Source organism: Sarcophilus harrisii, chromosome 4 (assembly GCF_902635505.1).
Source record: "Sarcophilus harrisii chromosome 4, mSarHar1.11, whole genome shotgun sequence".
Classification (NCBI taxonomy): Eukaryota; Metazoa; Chordata; class Mammalia; order Dasyuromorphia; family Dasyuridae; genus Sarcophilus; species Sarcophilus harrisii.
Window position 1 is genome coordinate 392,269,946 of NC_045429.1, and position 21,112 is coordinate 392,291,057.

At 35.7% G+C, this 21,112-nt stretch overlaps 1 pseudogene; it reads left to right on the forward strand.

Annotated features, from left to right (window-relative positions):
* The first annotated feature begins 1,106 nt into the window (after positions 1–1,106).
* On the forward strand, positions 1,107–13,267 carry LOC100918288 (annotated as a pseudogene).
* The last annotated feature ends 7,845 nt before the right edge of the window (positions 13,268–21,112 follow it).

Consider the following 21,112-nt stretch of genomic DNA (forward strand, 5'->3'; position numbering starts at 1 on the left):
TGAGCTTCCCTTTTATGTCCACAGTTCGAGGGCTGCCCAGGCCACAGCTGGACAGTCAGGCTCGCCTCCCCACCCACCCCCGTTCGCGCCATTCTCCAGCAGCAGAGTGGGTGTTGTTCCAGCTTCGCGATCTGCTTCGAATTACCTTTTCAGCCTGAAAAACTTGCTCTGATCTTGGAAAGGGGGTGGAAAAAGCTGGCGGGAGTAGGGGGAGGGGGAGGCGGAGATGGGGGAGGTGGAGAGGGGAGAAGAGATGGTAGTCTCCGCCGCAGCCCTTTCTGCAGTTAAAAAAGCGGGGTGGCGTTCTTCTCCAGCTGTTATTTGAAACATACTCAGAGTAGCTCCAGATTGAATTCTAAACTAACTCATTTGGCACTTTTCCATGTGCCCAGCCCACATTTATTTGCTGCCAAATTGGAATTCTCTTCACTTCCTCAGCGCCCTTACTATCTAGATCTTTAAGCAGTTTATAAACATCAATTAAGCCTCCCACCACCAAACGTCAGTAAATTTTCTGCAGACTGTCCCTGGGACCGAGAGGTGTGACAATCAATCTCAAAACTCGGGACCTAAGCCGTGAACTTGGCCCTCCCCATCCCTTGAGGGGAGCCACATTTCCTTTCCTCGGATAACGAAGCTGATGCAGGACAGCAGCAATTCAGGGTGGAGATGCCAGTCTCAACTGTTCATTCTGATTCAAATACTATGTTCACACACACACACACACACACACACACACACACACACACACCAGTATTTCTGTGGCCACCATTTTAAAGAATTTAATTCATATCATTTATTCAAGGTGAGGATTGGTATTGCTACAACCAATTGCAAATAGAGAAACTGAGGCTTGAAATTAATTTATTGATAATTCAGTATCAAAGCTGTAGCAGAACTTTTCATTTAAATTGCATCTAGCTGGTCTCTGAGTCAACCCGTACAAAAGAATTTATTAAGGACCAAATTTATACCCAGATATTACTAGATATTATAAATGAAACAAGGGAAGGAAAAGGAAAGGAAGGGGACAAGTGAAACACTACCCTGCATAAATGATTAAATGAGATGTATATAAAGTGTTTCGAAAAACTCCAAGTGCCATAATGGTCATAGTGGTCATAATGGCCAAGTGCCATAAAGGTAAGCTATTAAATTCTTATGTTCTTTTCGCATTTTTTTCAGTGGAATTCAGATAGACAAACATTAAGTGATTACTTACTGTTTACCAGGCACTGAGAATAAGTTCTGGGAATACAAGTTGTTATTCATCCTTCATTCTCAAAGAACAATAACATCAGAAGGGTAATGACTAAAATTTCAAGTGGATTGGATTTAAGTGAGGCAGGGCTAGGCAAAGCCATCATCCTCACTTTTCTCCAGTCATCAAAGGCCAGAGGCAAGACGCAGGTCTAGATGACTGTTGATGGCCCGGAATAAAGTGGGAAATATGGCCTTTTAAAGCTAAGATCTTTCCCAGTCTCACTTTATCTGAGAGAATACCCATTCAGTGATTAAGGCTAGGATTGAGGCAAAAGAGGGACTACTTTAACTTCCCCAAAAAAATCAAACCGGGAGGGGAAGAGGCTGTTTCTGGCCAGAACAGAAATCAGAATTACAAATACAAGCAGAAAGAAAAAGGATGCCTATCCTTAAGAAATTTATATTATAATAGGGAAGGGAACACATAAAAGAGAGTTGAAAGGAAGGAAAGGGTTATGGTGGAAAGATAAATCAATTTAGGAGCAGACCAGCCAAGAGGAATGCTACTATCCCATTATTCCTATGTGTGTATGCATGAGTATACACAGGTGCCCATGTATGCATAGATACATGCATGTGTACCTATAAACATAAAACTACTTTATATAATATTTGCTTCTTCCAAAATTATTTCAGCAGTTTTCAGATCTTTTTATTATGTTCTCTGAGAATACCTAGCAATAACCTTTCTTTTGCAGAATAAGGAAATGCTGATATTTCTATAACTATCTTAAAATAATAAACCTTGGGTTTCATTAACATTCTGGAGGGTTTTGTCATGATACTTTCCATGTGGTTCATACATTTGCAAAGGTCTACATTGAAACTGGTATTACAGAGTTGGCAATAATTTTAAACATGTTATTCCCATTTATCTTTGATTTTTGGATGCCAGTAAGTGACTGACTATATCTAACTACAGCCTTTTCCATAATATTTTTATATTCAGTGTGTCTGAAGGACATCAAGGTATTTGTAGAGCTCATCTTCATCCATTGGTTCAATGTAACCTTTAACTGAATAATTTTCATCACTGCCTTTCTTTGACTTTCATTAAGAATTTTAGATCAATGTGGACCAAATGATATTTTATCTGTGAGAAAGATTCCATGAAATGAAAGAATCATTTGATTTGTTTTTGAGTGGAATCATAGCTTGATGTTGCCAATGTAAGTGACATATTAAGTATATTATTGCATTAATTGTACTAAGTATTAAATGTATTAAGTATCAAAAGAAAAGTTTTGACTTTTGAAATTTGAAAGAAATTGTCCTATTTGGGGAAAATCATAGTAGTTTTAAAGCTAGGAAGAATCATAATGACCTTAAACTCTCTACCTGAAATAGTACCATATTTTTTATGGTACATTTCATATGTTCTTGGCATTGCTGTGTTGGTAACATTCTAAATGTAGAAAAGTTTTTTCCATGTGACTGTCAAACACTCTCATATCATCACCATGCTTGAGTCAGTTTATAAAAATTCACATTCTGTGAATGAGCCATGAGTGCAGAATTGAGTTAAAGGCTTCACAACAATCAACAAAAATAGTGTCTATTTTACTGTGAGTTAGAGCAATTTCTCTTAACCATTAATTGAATAATTAGCCATTTATCACTTGCTCTTGATATACCCTGGAACTTTTGGCAAACCCTTTTTGTTTCTCAACCAATATATATTTTTTGGTAATCATTAGTAAATCTTTTCAAAGATTTAAGGAATGAATACTTTTTCTAAAGTATCTAAACACATAATTGGCCTATATTTGATGGGCCATTGGTTTTTTCATCTTTTGGTGTCAGAGGGTTCACAAAGATTTAATTATGAGAGGAAATTAATAAAATATTTAGCTAGTGACACATATGAAGTGTTTGTCAGTAATTAGGGCTTTTATCCACCCCTGCCACTTTACAGTTTTTCAAAGAAATTAGAATTCAGTCACATCTCTTCAGATAACTCTTCTACCATCATTTTAATGGTGCTTAAGCGTTCTGCTTTTTATTTGATCCAACTTAGTTTTTAGTTATGTACTTAACTGCATGTTTCATGCAACTATATATACAACCAGAAACTTCCCACATTTGCTTTTTTTGGGGGGGGAGGGGAAGTGAGGAGATGGAAGTGGGGATGGAGAATCTTGTTTTAATTGCTTTACTTCTCAAGGTCCTATAGTAGATGGTTTTGATTGATATGAAAATGTTCTATTCTTAGTACTGATTCAACTCCTTATTATCATTTATTATCATTATCATATCATATCATTGTCATTAACTTGTACCTTAAGTTACTAGTTAAAGAAATCCAACATTTCTAATACATTTTTATTTTGTCAGATTCTTTTCTAAATGTTTTCATTTTGTGACCTTCATTGAGTAATATGATATTCAAGTTTTCTCCTGTATGTACTAGCTAAATATTGATGTATTCTTCCAATGCCTTTTCACATGTCTTGAATTTTTTCTCATGTTGATTCTGTGATGGTGGAAGTTACTTCTTCTTAAGGGTATTCTTTGATAACTCACCCTTTATTCCTATGGTTTTTGATCAATAAACATTTTTTTTCTTTTCAAGTAGAATTTTATATTCATCCATCTATGTTGCCTCACCCTGGATAGTCTAGTTCTAGTCAACTACTCATATTACTTCCTTACATTCTAGATAAATTCTTCTTGTTACTTCTCAGATGTTGCCATTATGTTTACCACTTCTGTGCCTTTGCAAAAGATGACCTCCATGTCTGAAATGTATTCCTTTCTTTCTTTAACTTATTAAAAGATTTATATTTTTTCAATGATCATGTCAGCTGCTATCTCCTATAGTATTTCCTAATTTTCTAATTATAAATACTGTATCTTGAATGTGTTGTGAAATATTGTGTCCCCAATAGAAAGGAAGTTTCTTGAGAGTAGAAATTTTAGATTTTTTGGTATTAATATCCACACAACCATTCCTGGTGCCTTGTACCTAATACAATATTAATAAATATTCATTTGATTAAATTGAATTGAACGGATATTTCAAACACTGGCTCCCAGCACCTATTTAGAATCAGCACATTTCCAGGATTTCCCTAAATGGAATAATGAACCAAAGAGATTTTTTTGAGTAGCACCCACAAAACTATAACCAGTTCCTCATATCAAGAGAGATGCTTTAACACCAGATATAAAATTTCTTAAGAATGAGAGTATCCAAATATAACATGGACTGCCTCAGGAGGTAGTTGGTTTCCCCTCACTACAAGTCTTCTCTGCCCTTCACTAGTGATCTTCAAGCAAAATGTCTTCCTCCTGAAATTGAAAGACACATTTATCCATTTTTCCCAAGGCAAAGTTTATACCAATAAGCATATATTCTTTAAAATCCTATCACTTCATTTCTGTAATAATGCATTTGAACTATTACTGCAACAAAAATAATCAGACACCATTAGAATATTATTTGTATTAAATTATGAGTTTAAAGAAATGTTTTAGAAATCAAGGAGCAGTTTGATTAGCACTTTAAGAGTAAGGAATACAGTTTGCAAACTAGAACTTCTCCTGATCAGGAGACACCTCCTGTTGCAGTAAAGGCAGAGATTTTATACAAAAATCACAAATGGGAAGCGAGGGGAAAAGGAGATTACAGTACGATCATTTTCAGGGCCTGAAAATTTCCTACAACAAGTCCATACCTGCAGAATATGTGGATGTTCTCCAATCTTAACTGATTGATTGTTCCAAATCCTGGGGATCATTACTTGATGGGAATACAGGGTCAGAGTTCTGTGATATAGGAACAGATTCTTCAATCTTTGATTCATTTCATTTAACATACACAAGAGAACTGATTGATCAATTCAATCTGCATTTAAGACTCTGACTTCCCTTCTGGGAAAATGGTAACTGAAAAATCTAATTTATTGTATATTGATTATACATATTATATGGAAAATTATGAAAATCATAGTCATTTTCTTCAAAAAGTCAAGCTCGACAAGTGATCTTGGGATATACTCTCTTCCAACTTTGAGATTGTGTGATTTTTATGAATCCTCTTATTTTTTTATTCCTCATATGACTAACAGATGTAACAATCAGGATTTTTACCAGTGATGTCCAGTTGCTCCAATTTTATCCCTATTTCTGCCTGGAATGAACAGAGAAAGCTTTAAAAAGCAGTAAAGATACACCTCAAAGAAGAGGTTCATTTTAGCCACAGATGAAAATGGGGGCTGGGGCATTCCTAGTGGAGGGAATGGCATGAGCAAAGTAGTAGAATAAGACAAGTGTAACATGCCATCAGAAAACATAGCAGTAATATTATATACACTTCCATGCAAGGATCACCATTTCTAGACTTATTATTCTCAACTTGATGAATAAGATCTTACCAACTCTCCAATCAGACCCAGTAAAGTTTTTTTGTTTTTTTTTAACAAAGCAATTCTTACTTCTTTATGGTTAAAATCCAGATCTTAGGACAGAGCTATAAGTGCAACAAATTCTGGCTAATTGACCAAATATTCTCTTTGAAACCAACAAATAACTACTCCATCATATCAGTAAAGTTAATGGTAAAATTAAAACATATTGTAGAATGACTTCATTGCATAAAATAACTTTGGGATATTGCTTTTCAATAGAATATTTATATAACAACTACATCACAAAGGAGAAAAACTTTATCATAAGTCTCTTTCTTCATTTACAAACAAATTGTCCTGTTTAACAATGAATTTAGAGATTAGTGAGCTTCCTGCTAAATATTCTCTAAGTTAGAAGAGAATTTTTGTAACTCCACCTTAAGATAGTTCACAATTTTCTTCATTAGCCTTAATGATTATTTTGTTCTTCACTGTGCAGAAAAAACAGAAGAGATTGACTACTGAAGTAAAAATAATAGGAATTTTAAGAGTAAGGAGTCATTCTATACTAGAATTCATATCACGGAAAAGGAAAGCTGATAATATCTCTAAATCTGGGGAGATCCACTTTCAAAATATTCACAAAAAAACTAGATAATATCTCAAGGATTAAATTTCTGTAGGGAAAACCAACCTAAAAAGAATGTGAGGCTTTCAAGATGAAAATTCTGAAAATAAAATTTAACAACTCTGATGATGAAGGGGAAAAAACTATTTAAAGAAACTAAGGTGGATACAAAGGGAACTCATCAAATATCTTAGACTAAAAGATAGCAAAAGTAAATAATGAAAGATAACTTTAAAGATAGTAATATGATCCTACAAGAATATTTTCAAAGCTCTTAAAACTGAGATTAAGCTGAGGCTTCTGATGAATACTAAAGATGACATCTCAAGATAAGTAAATTCTGGAATATTCAATAGTGTGGATGCTATAGAACTTTTTGCCAACTGGGAGGTGATTAGGTGCTGCTGGATCCAAGAATGCTTGACAAAAATAATCCATGAGGTGAAAAGGACATGAGTGAGCAGAAAATTAAGAATAATGGGGAAATTGGGAGGGGGGTATTGAATTTGGCTTTGTACATGCTGAGTTTAAAATGCCCACAGAATATCCAGTTTAAGATTTCCAAAAGACATTTAGAAACAGAACTTTACAGGCTAAAAGAAGGGTGAGGGTTGGATAAGTAGATCTGAGAATCATCAGCACAAAAATATTTGAATCCATGACATCTGCTAAGACCAAGTGAAATCATAGAGAGAAAAGAGAAGACCTCAGACAGAGCCCTGGGAGGTACCCATCATAATCAGAAATGCCTTGGATGAAGATTCAGCACAAAAAATGAAGAATAGTCAGAGAGGTAGGAGTAAAATCTGAGTTCAAATCCAAGTTCAGACACTTAATACTAAGCTGTGTGAGCCTGAGCAAGTCACAATCCCAATTACCTTGCAATAAATAAATAAAAAATAAAGGGAAAACATGTAAAAGAGGGATTTGACTCCTGTTTGGCCCCAGAGAGTAGAACTAAGGAAAAGGCATGAATTTCTATTTTCTATTTCATATGAAGAAAAATTTCCCCATGAAAAAACAGGACAGGCACCAGCATAAGGCAGCCAGAGTTTTATCCCATATGCCAACATTCAGTGGGGCATATTTTCTCCACCTGACAGATCATAGCTTCCAAGTAACCTGCTTCCTCACCCGGCTCTGGAACTACCATTCCCCAGGGTTCCATTGCCATCACAGCCAGCTTCTATAATGTCCCTCACTTGAACCCATTTTCCACTGAAACAAATTGTCTCCCACAAACCACCTAACTTGGAAACTCTTGAGGATGCTGGGGATTATGGATATCAGCAGACCAAAAAGCTTAAACCCTGTAAAACATAGTAAATTTAGCCCTAAACTTTTCCATGCTCTGTTCTTTTCTGCCCTCCCAGACAGTACTAAGGAAAAATTGGAATTTATGAATGTGTGTATGGATGTGTTTATGTATGTATGTATAAGTGATCACTTCAATTAGATTTTAAGTTTCTCCCGGAAAAAGATTGTCTGATTCTTTATTAATTTTTCTACAGAATTATTATTCAGTTAGCTATTATTAGTTAATTATTCAATAACTATTTGTTAATTGATCAATTAATTGCCTTAAAATTTAAGCTTCCTGACATCTATCTTTTTGCATTCCCTTGAATGCTTATATATGGAAGACTATGAAGGGAGAAGACATCAGGACCTATGTTCATTCTTTTGAACTATCTTTATTCACAAATAAACCATAAAGCTGCTCAACAGTGATGAAGAATTTTCTAATTCTCAGATGTATGTAATATGGAAGGAAAAATTGCAGAAAATAAAATACTAAGGACGTCAGAAGAAAAGAAATATGGTGAACAGATGCTAAGCCTTGTTTCTCTCCATGTTTTATCTTTTAAAAATACATAAAACATGAGTAGTTGAAGAGAAATAGTTCCAGCTTTTGGTGAATTTAGAAGGGGCCATTTTATAGTTTGGGCTAAATTCCTTGTGTTTTAGTTGTTTTCATTATTTGACAAAGAGAAAAATCATAAAATTATAAAGCAGGAAAGAAAAGCAAAATATTTCTTGTTTCAGACTACTGCCTTTAACTTGGAGAATAAATCAATCAGAATAAATAATTTTCTTTATTTTTTCCTCTTAAAGGTTTCTAAGGACCAAGATTTCCCAGGCTACTAAGTGAACATCTAAGTGGCATAGTGGATAGATTATTGGAGTTAGAATCAGAAAAACTTTATAGAGTCCTGCAATCAAACCATTCTGATGTTTGACTGTTTGGATAATGAAGACGGCTTTCCTTAGGTCTGAATAGACAATTAATAGACTGGTAATCTTAAAACTGATTTGAAAACACAAAAACATTTAACCAATTGATCAGCAAATAAATGGCATCTGTTATATTCAGGGTGCTATGTTATAAGATGTGACTTCTGCCCTCAACAATATCAATCTACTTGAGGAAAATAGTCAAAAAAGAAAAAGAGGCATTTACAATATTTCAACTAGTGGTATAGGCAGTCAAAATTGTAGATCTTGCTCATGGAAAAGAGAGCTCTCTGAGAACCGGGATAGTTAGTGAAAGTGGAAATTGAACCAGTTGTTGAAGAATGAGTTTGAATTCAAAAGATGGAGACAGAAAAGCTTAAGTTCATCTGGAGACTTTCAAATTAAGTTCTCAGGGGTCTAATATCAATTATTATTATTGTCTTTCCAAATTCTTGCTTCATTTACGAGTTGGGGGAAGGAGTCTACCCCTCGAGTTCCTTTCTTCCCCGATTCCTTCCCAAAAAATATTTCCCCTTACCCAAGTTCTTGCTGACACTACCTATACTCTGTTCCTTTCCTCCAAGCTTCCTTTGCACGTGCGAAAAGCCATCCCTTTTCCTTCTCATACTTCTGGTCATGAGCTGGCCGGCTGACCCCATGGAATATAAACACTTTTGAGTCCTTCTAGAACACTGGGAAGTACCTGATACAATTCTGGAACAGGCAGACCCCATCTCCCCTGTCCCACAAATTCGTGATATGAAAGGCCTGAGTACAAGGAGATTCCATGAAGCACTCTCCTGTTTGCTGGCACTTTTAAGTCTGCTATTATTTATGACTTGGCTCTGCATTGGATTATTAGACAATATGACGCTTACAAAGGACCCAGCTGTCACAGGACAGGCACATGCACACATACACATAGACACACAAACCCACACACAGATTAAGTAAAGAATGAAACATTTTAGTTGTATTGCATAAAGTAGGTGAAATTCTTAGTTCCCTTTGGAGCCTTCTACAGGAGTCAACTTTGCTTCTCCATTCACCCAAGCACCTGACTCAGTTTACCAATCTGTCAGGTAATCCCCACTGAAGAACCCCTAGTATGGATAAGAGAAAAGGCATGAATTTAGGCTTAGAATGATTTTTAATCCATGGGAGCTTCTTGAAATCAAGTATAGAGAGAAAAGAGAGGAGACTCAGCCCAGAGCCCCATTATCAAGAATGACCTGGATAAAAATTCAGCAAAGGAGATTGAAGAATGGTCATAAGAGTAAGAGCATAATATCCATATAGAGTACAATTGTGGAAATCTACAGAAAAGAGATTATCAAGAAGAGTGTCTTTGACTAAGATTCAAGAAATAGGCTCTGGTCTAAATTCTGCTATTAATTAACTGTGACCTAGGGCAAGGCATATTACCTCCCTAAGCCTCAGTTTTTCCTTCTGAAAAAAAAGCTTCAGGTTCAACAGTTTCTTCTTCCATACCTTCTTGTCTCTCAGAAAACAGTACATCAGGCTAAGTCTACCCCAAATAGCAAGAGTGATGAGAACACTTGACTTTTTTCAACCATCATAACAGTTGATCATCAAGGAATGGATCAGTTACCATTATTACTGTAAGGTGACAATTTCAATAATAAAGAAAGTGTGTACACTGGAAAGAGTTAGCTAAGTATATCAGTGGATAGAAGGCTGGGTCCTAAGTTCAAATCTGGCCTCAAATACTTCCTAGCTATGTGACCCTGGACAAGTCATTTAATCCTGTTTGTCTTAATTCCTCATCTGTAAAATGACAAATCTGGAGAAAGAAATGACAGATCATTCCAGTATCTTAGCCAGGGAAACCCAAAGAGGGTCACGAAGAATCAGACATGACAGAATTAACTAAACAATGAACAAGCTGCCATTCAACTAGAAACTAAGGATAGAAAGACCAAAATAGAGTAGACTTATTCTCAGAAAACTTACATTCCTTCCAGGCATCTGAAAATAGAGTAAACATGTACCCAGATAAATTAAAGATATACAAAGAAAATAAAATAAAAGATTAAATATAATAAAAATTAAAAATAAATATACAAAATATATACAAAATATTTGGGGGAGTAACTAAGAAGACTAACTGTTGGGAGGATTGGGGAAAGGCTTCCTGCAAGTAATGGCACTTGAGCTGATCTGTAAGAAAATTAGGGATGCCTACAGCAATGAGGAAGAAGAAATTCTAGATAAAGGCAATCAATTATGCAGTGACACAATCTAGGATGGAGTAGGTCCTGAGGGAGAATCAGGTCAGTTTAATTGGGTCAAAGAGAATGGGCAGAGTCAATCTGCAAAGATAATTTAGAGCTAAATTATAAAAACTTTTAAAGGCAGAAAGAGAGGCTTTTATTTCATCATAAAAGCAATAGGTAACTTAAAGATTCTTGAGTCAGGGGAGTGATATGGTCAGGAAAATCTTTTTTTTTTTTTTTTAATGGAAGGGGGGGAAATACCAATTTAACAATTGTATGGAGCATAGTTTAGAAAAAAGAAAGGTTATATGCATGGAGACCAATAAGAAAGTGATTGCCACAGTCCAGTTAAGAAATGATAAGGCCTAATGAGTACTAATGGACTATAAGAAATGATGAGCAAGCAGATTTCAGAAAAACCTAGAAAGATGTCCATGAACTGATGTGGAGTGAAGTGAGCAGAACCAGAAGAACATTGTACACAGTAACAGCAAGATTGTGTGATAATCAACTAGACTTAGCTTATATCAGCAATACAGTGATCCAAGGCAATTCTAACGGACTCATGATAGAAAATATAATCCATATCCAGAGAAAGAACTATGGAGTCTGAATGCAGATCGAAGCATACTATTTTCACTCTGTTTTATTCCTCTCCATGTTTTTTACCCTTTTGTTCTTATTCTTCTTTACACATTAGTCATGTGTAAATGTATTTAACATGATTGCACACATATTGTTTAACATCTTGGAGAGGGGGAGTGGAAGGAGGAAGAGAGAAAAAAATTGGAACTTAAAATCTTATTATTGTACCAAATGTATAGATTGTCTAGTCAACAGCATCTATAGTCTAGAATCTAGACTAGAAATTATATTTCTTTTCCCACTTGTATTTCTCACCAGGATAATCAAATCAAAATCTTCTGAAGGCTTTTGAATCTTACAATATTCCCAGGCAGTTAGTTGGTGTAGTGGTTGGTAGTGGTTGTAGTGCTAGACCTAGAGTCAAAAAGACTCATCTTTCTGAGTTCAAAACTGGCCTCAGACATTTCCAAGCTACATGACCTTGGGCAAGTCATTTAGTCCTGTTTGTCTCAGCTTCCTCTTCTTTAAAATGAGTTGGAAAAAGAAATGACAAACCACTCCAGAATCTTTGCCAAAAGGGGATCACAAAGAGTCAGATGAGGCTGAAAAAATGATTGAACTTAATGTTCTGAGACTTGAAGCAATTAACACAATGCCATTTGCAAGCATACACCTGGAACACTTCCCTATCTGTAGGAAATTTCTATTCCCCTTGGATTCTAGACTGTATCTTTTCCAAAACAATGGCTTTCAAGTAATCTATTCTTTGGGGGAATCCATCAATTTCTTTTCTAAATTATCTTTTCTCCTTCCAGTTCTTTCGTTTAGAGCTTTTTTTTTTTTTTTTTTATGTATTGTTTCATTTCTTCTTGTTGGATTCTTTACAAATTGTTAAGCCATTAGAGTTGATAGAGACAATAATTATCTAATTTAGCATGGCTTAATATGATTGATTTGATCTTAGAAGGAGATATTTTGGGCCAGAACTTGAAACAAGGTACTAAGTACAACTGATAGACAATAGTGCTTGTGTTCACACCTCCCTTGAAGTTCTTAGGGCCAGAGAGCACTCTGGGAGATAACCCAGAATCCCATTCTCTCAGAAGAGGAATTAACCTTTGGGAGATCATATATATAGAGGAAGCTCTTAGAGCTTCAAGAGAGTTACTTGGGAACATTCCCAGGGGCCGGAGGAGGAATGCGCCTGAGAGGGGCCGCCGGACCGAGCGAGAGACAGACGTGCTCACCGCCGCTTGGGGCCTTTTTGGACACTGCCTGAGTGAGCCAGGGGGACTCAAACCCAGCAGCTATTCCACATGCAGCTGAAGATATTCAAGGAAATGACCGATGGATGTCTCAGCACAACAGATTTGTCTTGGATTGTAAAGACAAAGAGCCTGACATCCTATTTGTGGGAGACTCAATGGTACAGTTGCTACAGCAGTATAAGATATGGCGAGAGCTTTTTTCCCCCCCTTCATGCACTGAATTTTGGAATTGGTGGTGACACCACAAGGCATGTTTTATGGAGACTGAAGAACGGAGAACTGGAAAATATTAAACCTAAGGTTATCGTTGTCTGGGTAGGAACAAACAACGATGAAAATACAGCAGAGGAGATAGTAGGTGGCATTGAGGCCTTTGTACAGTTGATTACCACAAGGCAGCCGCAGGCCAAAGTCATCGTACTGCTTCTTCTTCCTCGAGGTGAAAAGCCTAATCCTTTGAGACAAAAGAATGCAAAGGTAAATCAGCTCCTCAAGGTCTCACTGCCCAAGCTTACCAATGTTCAGCTCTTGGATACAGATGGGGGCTTTGTGCACTCAGATGGTGCCATCTCCTGCCACGACATGTTTGATTTCCTACATCTCACAGGAGGGGGCTATGCAAAGATCTGCCAACCCCTCCATGAACTGATCATGCAGCTGTTGGATGAAACGCCTGAAGAGAAGCAAACCACACTTGCCTAACTGGCTTCCATCAGTGTTCACAGCATCACAGCCTCATCTGATCAGTTATATCACTGGCACTACAGAATCCTTCTCTTTCTTAAAGCACTTTCCATTTTAGAATGTTCCTGGATGTTCATATCTAGTGTTTGAAGGGGAGGGGGGAGGATTTAAACTGGTCTTGTACATAAAAAGGTTTGGTTTAACTACAAAAAAAATTAGCAAAGGAAGGTTATTGTTTTTAAAATATTCTTCAGTTGAAACCAGAACAGGATTTTTTTTTAGTTGTTTGTGTGACGCTCATTACATCATCATATAATTATTCATATATTATTTCTGCAAAGTCATTTATCTCTGTGAGTCTTTACTTGCATTTGTTTTGGAATCACTTTACCCTTGGCCATAATTTGGGACATCTCTAGATCTATAACACTTTTTATATTGGTTTCCTGCCTCCCTTTGTTTACTCATCTTTTTGGCCTTAGTTCCTGGATTGAAGCTTTGTGGCATGGCAGTTCCAAACTTTCTTACACTTGAGGGGGAGAGTAAAGAGAAGGAAAGGTCAGCTCTACTACATCTTGCCCTGGATTTGCTGGTTCTTGCACTGACCCTTACCTCCCAGGATCAGACCTCCTCTCCCCACCTTCCTCATCCCCAACTTTTGAGATTCAGAATCTTCAGAGTTCTCTATGGCCTTTCTGGGTGGAGTGCAAGAAAACTTGGAGCGTTCAGGCATCTGCATTGTTCCAGTTTGAGCACTCACCGGGGTTTTCAATATCCCTATAAGTTTCTAACTCCCTTGGGACTTTGTCAAGTGAAATTTTCCATTCTAACTCAGACCCTGCAGATAGTATAGATCTCTGTTCTTTCTCTGATTGTATTTTAAGGCTACAAACTTGTTTGTTTATACTGACAAAAGTTTCATTGGCAGCCCAATTTCCTCCCACCCATGGGTTTCTAACTTTTTGTGCACTTCTGAATTGGGAAAAAAATTCACTTATCATTGATCTTATTGGAATTCTGAATTATTATTCAGTCTGGCCCAAATTTCAGGTTTGGACTAGGCCAGTTATGTGGAAGCCGGGTGTTTTCTCTCCATTCAGAAAACCACGTTCCCTCTATGATGATTACAAGCAATGCTAGCTTTATCACTTCTTTTTTATATATGATATTAATAACTGGATTAAAGAACAGTTTATTGTTCTAGTTTTCAAGAAATTTTGTATGATTTTTACATATATTTTGGAGAAGAAACTTTGTCACCATTAGATTTATCAAATGAAATACAAATTACCAGAAACACAAGAACAACTAAGATCTTATATTTTCTATGCCTTTCAATTAAATTTGGGATAGTAAAAATGGAGTGTGTTATAGAATATCATGAGTCAAACCTTATCTGCTCCCTTGTTATAACTTCATGAAGGATATGTACACAGATTAATCATCTAAAAACATATAAAAATAAGTATAAGAATCAGTATATATTATGCCTAATTTTTCTACCTTATATCTTGCACATCTCACTATATTGACAATATATATCTCAGTGCTCCCAAAATTGTGGTATTTATTTCATGGACCTCCTCAGTATATATTTTATCTAATCTAGTTGCTCTTCTCATCTTTATTTCCTTCAGTGATATTTCTACTTACTCATGCAGCACTCTGGAAACCACAGTGTTGGGATCCACGTGTGGTAGGAGCCACTGACAGGCACAACAGTTTGTTTACTGAAATGGGACCAGTTGTTTTATTTCATCTGTCTGTTGTCTTCCTTCCAGTTCAAGCCTGAAATGCTATCAACAATAACTAGACACAAAATTTGTAGGATACCAATAGCACTTTCATTCCTTTAGCAATTAAAAAAAGAAAAACCTTAAAAAAAAGAAAAAAAACCTTTAAATTTTTTTTAAAACCTTACTCCCTAGTTAGCAAGAAACTTACTAAAATATGAATCTCTTTGATGGTACATTGGGGTAAGCTCCTCCTTCACATTCTGCATATGGCCCTAGACCTCTTATCTTACTCCACCAAAGTGTACTCTAGGCTCCTTCATCAGAAAAATGTAATTGACTATTTCCCAGGTTGCAGTTTTTGGTACTGGACCTGGGAAAACACACCAAAAAAGTCTAACTTGTGATTCAAATGATCATGGGTTCATATTATGATATGATTTAATTGGGTCTTTCACCAAGCTTTTGATAAACTCATTGCATTACTTCTCACTGTTTTATTAGGTGATTCTATTCATAGTCTGCCATTCTCAAGAAGATTTTGCAAATGAGTTCATACTCTAAACTGATGTTGCTCTTGTTTTCCATGTTTTTCTACTCATCAAGGTGGTCAAGAATTTTAAAATCATAATATAATGAATCTAAGAAATCATCTAGTCCAACATCTTTATTTTTGCCTGAGATTATACAAGCAATAAATATCCATGACAATTTCTAACCTACTTTGGCCTCCTTCTTGTGACTGACTTTACATAAGTTTCCTAACTTTGTTATCCTAATTTTGATAGCTTATTTCAATGTCTATTATTTTATTTTTCCCATTTTTCCTCATCAATAGGGTATTTAAATGTCAGATTAGATCATTTTAGTTGAACCCATTTTCATCTTCTCATTTTAATCCTCTCCTATCTTTGCTCTGACTAGTCATGATCTGAAAGTACAGAGACTTGCTAACTTGATATCACATCAGTACCTATTTTTTTTCTGTTCATTACAACATAGTTCATTTCATTTTGTGTGGTAGCATTTATGTATTCACAATGCTCCTAAATTTCTTCTTCAAAAAACTATTAATGATATGTGGACATGACTCTCTCATTTAATTGTTGTCTCTGTATCCCCCTGCTTAGCACTATGTCTGACTCATAGCAAGTTCTTAATAAATGCTTGTTGAATGGACAAATAAATGAATGGAATATATGCACATTTTATAAGCTTTTGGCCCTTTGAATTTCTTAATCCTGAGTCATATGTTTCAACACATTTTTCACCATCCTCCTCTATGCCTTCCTTTGCAATTGAGTCACTAAGTACAGAGAAGGTACTAATCTGCATTGGTAAAGGAATTTTTTCAGTAAGAATTTCTTTCACTGATGAATCACAGTTCCAATCCAAAAATAAAATATCAAAGCATATGTTGATTTAATTTGAAAGGTGTTATCAGGTTTTTATTAGGATATTCCTCCCTTATCGTGCCCTGCAACAGATGTTGTAACTATCTTCATGGATATCTTTTTTGTAAATGCTCATCATGAGTATTGCAGTACCAGATGACCAAGTATCCCATGAAATTATTTCTTATTTTTGGATCCACAGCAAAACCAACTCCATCAGTTCCTCTTTTTTTGAGTCTCCAAAGAAAGCTTATATGTTGTCTTTCCATATGGCTTTTTTTGTCTTATGTTTTCATTTATGATGAGAATGTGAAGATTGAAGTGATTAAGTTCCTCCAGTAATGTGACTATTTGCTGGTCACTGGGCAAGGATCTCACATTTAGTATGCCAACAATTAAGTTCAGATTTATAGATGGTCTTAAAACTGTGTTTCTTAGTACCCTCAGCTTTCTTTTCTACCATTTTGTGACTATCACTTCAAAAGTGGAAGGAGGTAAAATAAAAAAAATAATGTAAGGGGGTTTTGTTTTGATTTTTAATGTTTTTGTTTTTCATTTTCCTTTATTTCAAGGTTGTCTGAGAAGGAAAGAAATACAACCACTTACTGTTCAGTACCCTGAGGATGAGAGTTCCTTTGCTCTTAGTTAAGCTGGAACTATTAATAATAATAGTTCACAAAAATAGCATTTTGAGGTTTACATCTCCAAAGACATCATACTCCAACATTTTATTGAGTCATGGAAATGGAAAGGTGCTAAGTGATGCACTGTATAGAGCACTGGCCCTAGAGTCAAGAATACTTAAATTCAAATCTTCCCTGTGACATTTAATAGTTGTATAACCTTAAACAAATCACTTATCCTCTCTCTGCCTCAATTTCCTCACCTATAAATCAGGAGTATGCTAGCATCTACCTCTCAAGGTTGTTGTAAGGATAAAATGAGATAACATTTGCAAAGCATTTTGCAAATCTTAAAGTACTATATAAGTGATTATTATTGTCAAAACCTATGTGAAGAGAGTTAAAATTCTGGTAGATCCCACTAAGCTAGAAAAGATTTATGAGGATGGACCTGATGATATAATCTTTGTCTACTGTCCAAGGAGACATCAGCTAAGGTAGAAGAGCCTCTTTACCATCAACAGGATGAGCTACATGAACCCATGTTGTAACAAATAATACACATCTCTATAGCTTTTTGATATTTACAAAACACTTTCCCATTAACTATCCATGAGATGAAAAGTACAAATATCCTGCTCCTTATTTTACAAAATAAGGAATTGAAGTATCATAGCAGAGAAACAATTTGCATTAAATTATGTACTCAAGTATGGGAGTGTATTTATCACAATTATTAGAAAGGATTTCCATATAGATCAAAGCATAATATTTAACAATAATAATAATTTAAAAATGCATACTGAATGGACAAATAAATGAATGAAATATATGCACATTTTACAAACTTTTGACCCTTTGAATTTTTTAATACTGAGTCATGAGTTCCAACACATTCTTCACTATGCTCCATAAAACAATATTCTGAAGTTAATGAGTTCAATAATTATTAACCTCTGCCCTTAATTGGGAAATGGATAAACAAATTATGTGATGGAATACTATTGTGCTAAAAGACAAGGATGGTTTCAGAAAAACATGGAAAAACTTATATGAACAGATTTAAAGTGAAGTGAGCAGAACAGGGAGAACTTTGTGCATAGTAACGGCAATGTTATAACAGTGATCAACTGTAAAAAAAATTAGCTACTTTAATTAATATAATGATTCACAACTTAGGAATCTTAAGGATCATGATGAAAAATGCTCCTCTACCTCCAAAGAAAAAAATAATGAGCTCTAAGTACAGACTGATGCATTTTTTCAATTTTTTTTTGTTCTTGGTTTTTTTTTTCACGCAACTGGCAAGATGGAAAAAATATTTTGCATGACTCCATATGTTTAATGGCATATTACTTGTCTACTCAATTAGTGGGAGAGTGGCTAGAGGGAGGAAGAGAACTTGGAACTCAAAATAAAAAAGAATGTTTAAAAATAAATATAAGACTTTTTAAAAGGATTATTATTCCCATTTTACAGGGGGGAGGGGAAACTGAGGCACTGTGAAATTGCAAACTTCTTCACAGCTGCACAGCTAATGATTGGAGAAGTAAGAAATCCTGATTAATCGAGAAGTTTGGATTACCTATCCAGTGTTCTGTCTACAATGCCCAGAATCTAGGTGCTAGTTATCTAGAAAGCTGCCTCCTTATCAAACAGCTTTAGAATACTAGTATTTCAAGAGACTTGGGATCAAAGGATCACCGAATCACACATTTAGATCTAGAAAGAACATCAGAAACTAGCCCAACGTGCTCATTTTACAAATGAGGAAACTAAGTCCTGAGGGATGGTAAGTGATTTGTCAGAGTCAAAATTCAAAACCAGGTCTCTGGATCCAAATCCAATACTCTTTCCAGTATATAATGTTTGTTCCACTTCTCTGGTCTACATGGTTATATAATTTTAGTCAATATGAAGAACAAGGACTGGACTCACTCAGGTCTTTTCCCACTCAGTCCAATCTTTTTTCTGCTGTACACTGCCTTGTAAATCTCTCTCCCTACAAGATCACACTAATCAAAATTATCATCCATAATTACTGTTTCTGGCCTAATCTTATTGTTCTATTATCTACATTGTTAATGTCATTAAACAAAGGCAGCATCATTAACCTCTCTAGGGAATTCTAACAATTTGGCTGTTTGGTAAGGGAGAACTCCACACACAGCATCTCTCTGCCTTGAAAGACTGATGATCCCTTAGTAAACAACCATAAACAGCTTTGACTCTCATCATTAGCAGCAAATCACCCTCCAAAAGTGCCAGCTGAAAGCTTTGTAATCCAGCACTGATGGGAAAGTAAACCCTGCCAGAAAGGAATAATTAGGAAAAATATGACTGGATTAGATGTCATCTGATGAGTTTACATTCTATTATAATTTAAACAGTCATTAGATCCCTAGAAACTGCCTTCCCAGGCTCCACAGTATTTCACATTTTATGGCTGCTGTATAGTTGTACACCCTTCCACCACCGGCAGAACCTGGGATTTGTTTAGATGAACTGAATTTCTTGGGAGTAATTTGAAATAAATTAACCTGTGGATCGTCCTCTTCCCACTGGCCACCCAGTGGGTCTTTTGCTGCAAATTGTTATCCCTTAGCATTTAGAAGTGTTTTATGGCAACAAACTCATACTGCCCCCTACCCCAACCAAAAAAAAAAAAATCCACATCATAATCATTCATCTGTCTGAATTTGGAGAGATGGAGGTGCCAGATTGCACCAAGGGATCCATTTCTGTTGCAAACAAATAAATAGAATGCTGTTGTCAACTGTGTAAAAGCAGTTAGATCAATTATAGGACGTAACTGAAGAGGATTTAAGCAGAGAATCCTGGTAACATGATTTCATTGGTACCTAAATAATTTCCTATGGCCTTTTTCAGCTTGGCAAAAAGAGTTCATGAAACATGGAATCATGGAATCTTTGTGCATTATCATAGATTTTAGATATATCCACATGATATTGTTTTTAGATAATTGCTCCTTCCCTGGCACCAGTTCTTTTTCTACCTCACCCCTATATGATCAAGTCACATTAAGGAGAAAATAAAAAGGGGCCAACCAAATAAATTCCATTTGCTTTCTCAGAAATTAAGAGGAAGTGAAACAGAGATGGTATGTAAGTGAGCCTCAAAAAATGCAACAGCAGCTAGAGAGCACCCATCCTACCAGTTTACATCCTGGATGTAAGTGCCATTGGTTTGTGTAGCATGACTTTGATCAGTCTTGCATCTTGTTCTTTGCAACAAAGTCCCTCTGAAAACACAAGTCAAACCTACATTGTACCAAATGGGGGCTTTTGGACTCATCCAAGGGGGGTTGGTTTTATTTTTCCATTTGTATTTATTTGGAATCAGTTAATTTTATACCTGAAAACAGGGATGTGCTGGATGCAATATATGACATCACTGATTCATGGTCATTTTCAAAAACAAAGGACAAGAAATATGCTTACTGAGAACTGTCTTAAATTTTCAGTGTTTATGTTTTCAACTTGAAAACCTTCAAATACTATAAATCAGTATTTGATGTATTATTTTGTGATTGTCTAGATTTAAGGATATGATAAAGGAAATGTTAATAATTCAGGTTAAATGGTGCAGTAGATAGAGCACCAGCCCTGAAGTCAGGAGGATCTGAGTTCAAAACTAGCCTCAGACACTTAACATTTCCTAGCTATGTGACCTGGGCGACTCACTTAATCCCAGTTACTTCAGCAAAAGTACTAATAATAATGATTAAAAGTACGACACATGTTTATATATACATACATATGTGTATATATATGTATACACATATATACTGCAATAATATTGTTGTTAAGTCCTTTTCAGTTGTGTCCAACTCTTCATGACCCCATTTGGGATTTTTTTTTTTGACAAAGATACTGGAGTAGTTTGTCATTTTCTTCTCCACTCATTTGACAAATGAGGAAACTGAGGCAAACTGGGTTAAGTGACTTGCCCAGGATCACAAGATTAGTAAGTATCTGAGGTCAAATTTGAACTCAGTCTTGGACTCCAGGCCCAACATTCTATCCACTGCCCCACCTACCTGCCCATATATTACAATACATACTTATATACATATATATGATCTGATATATA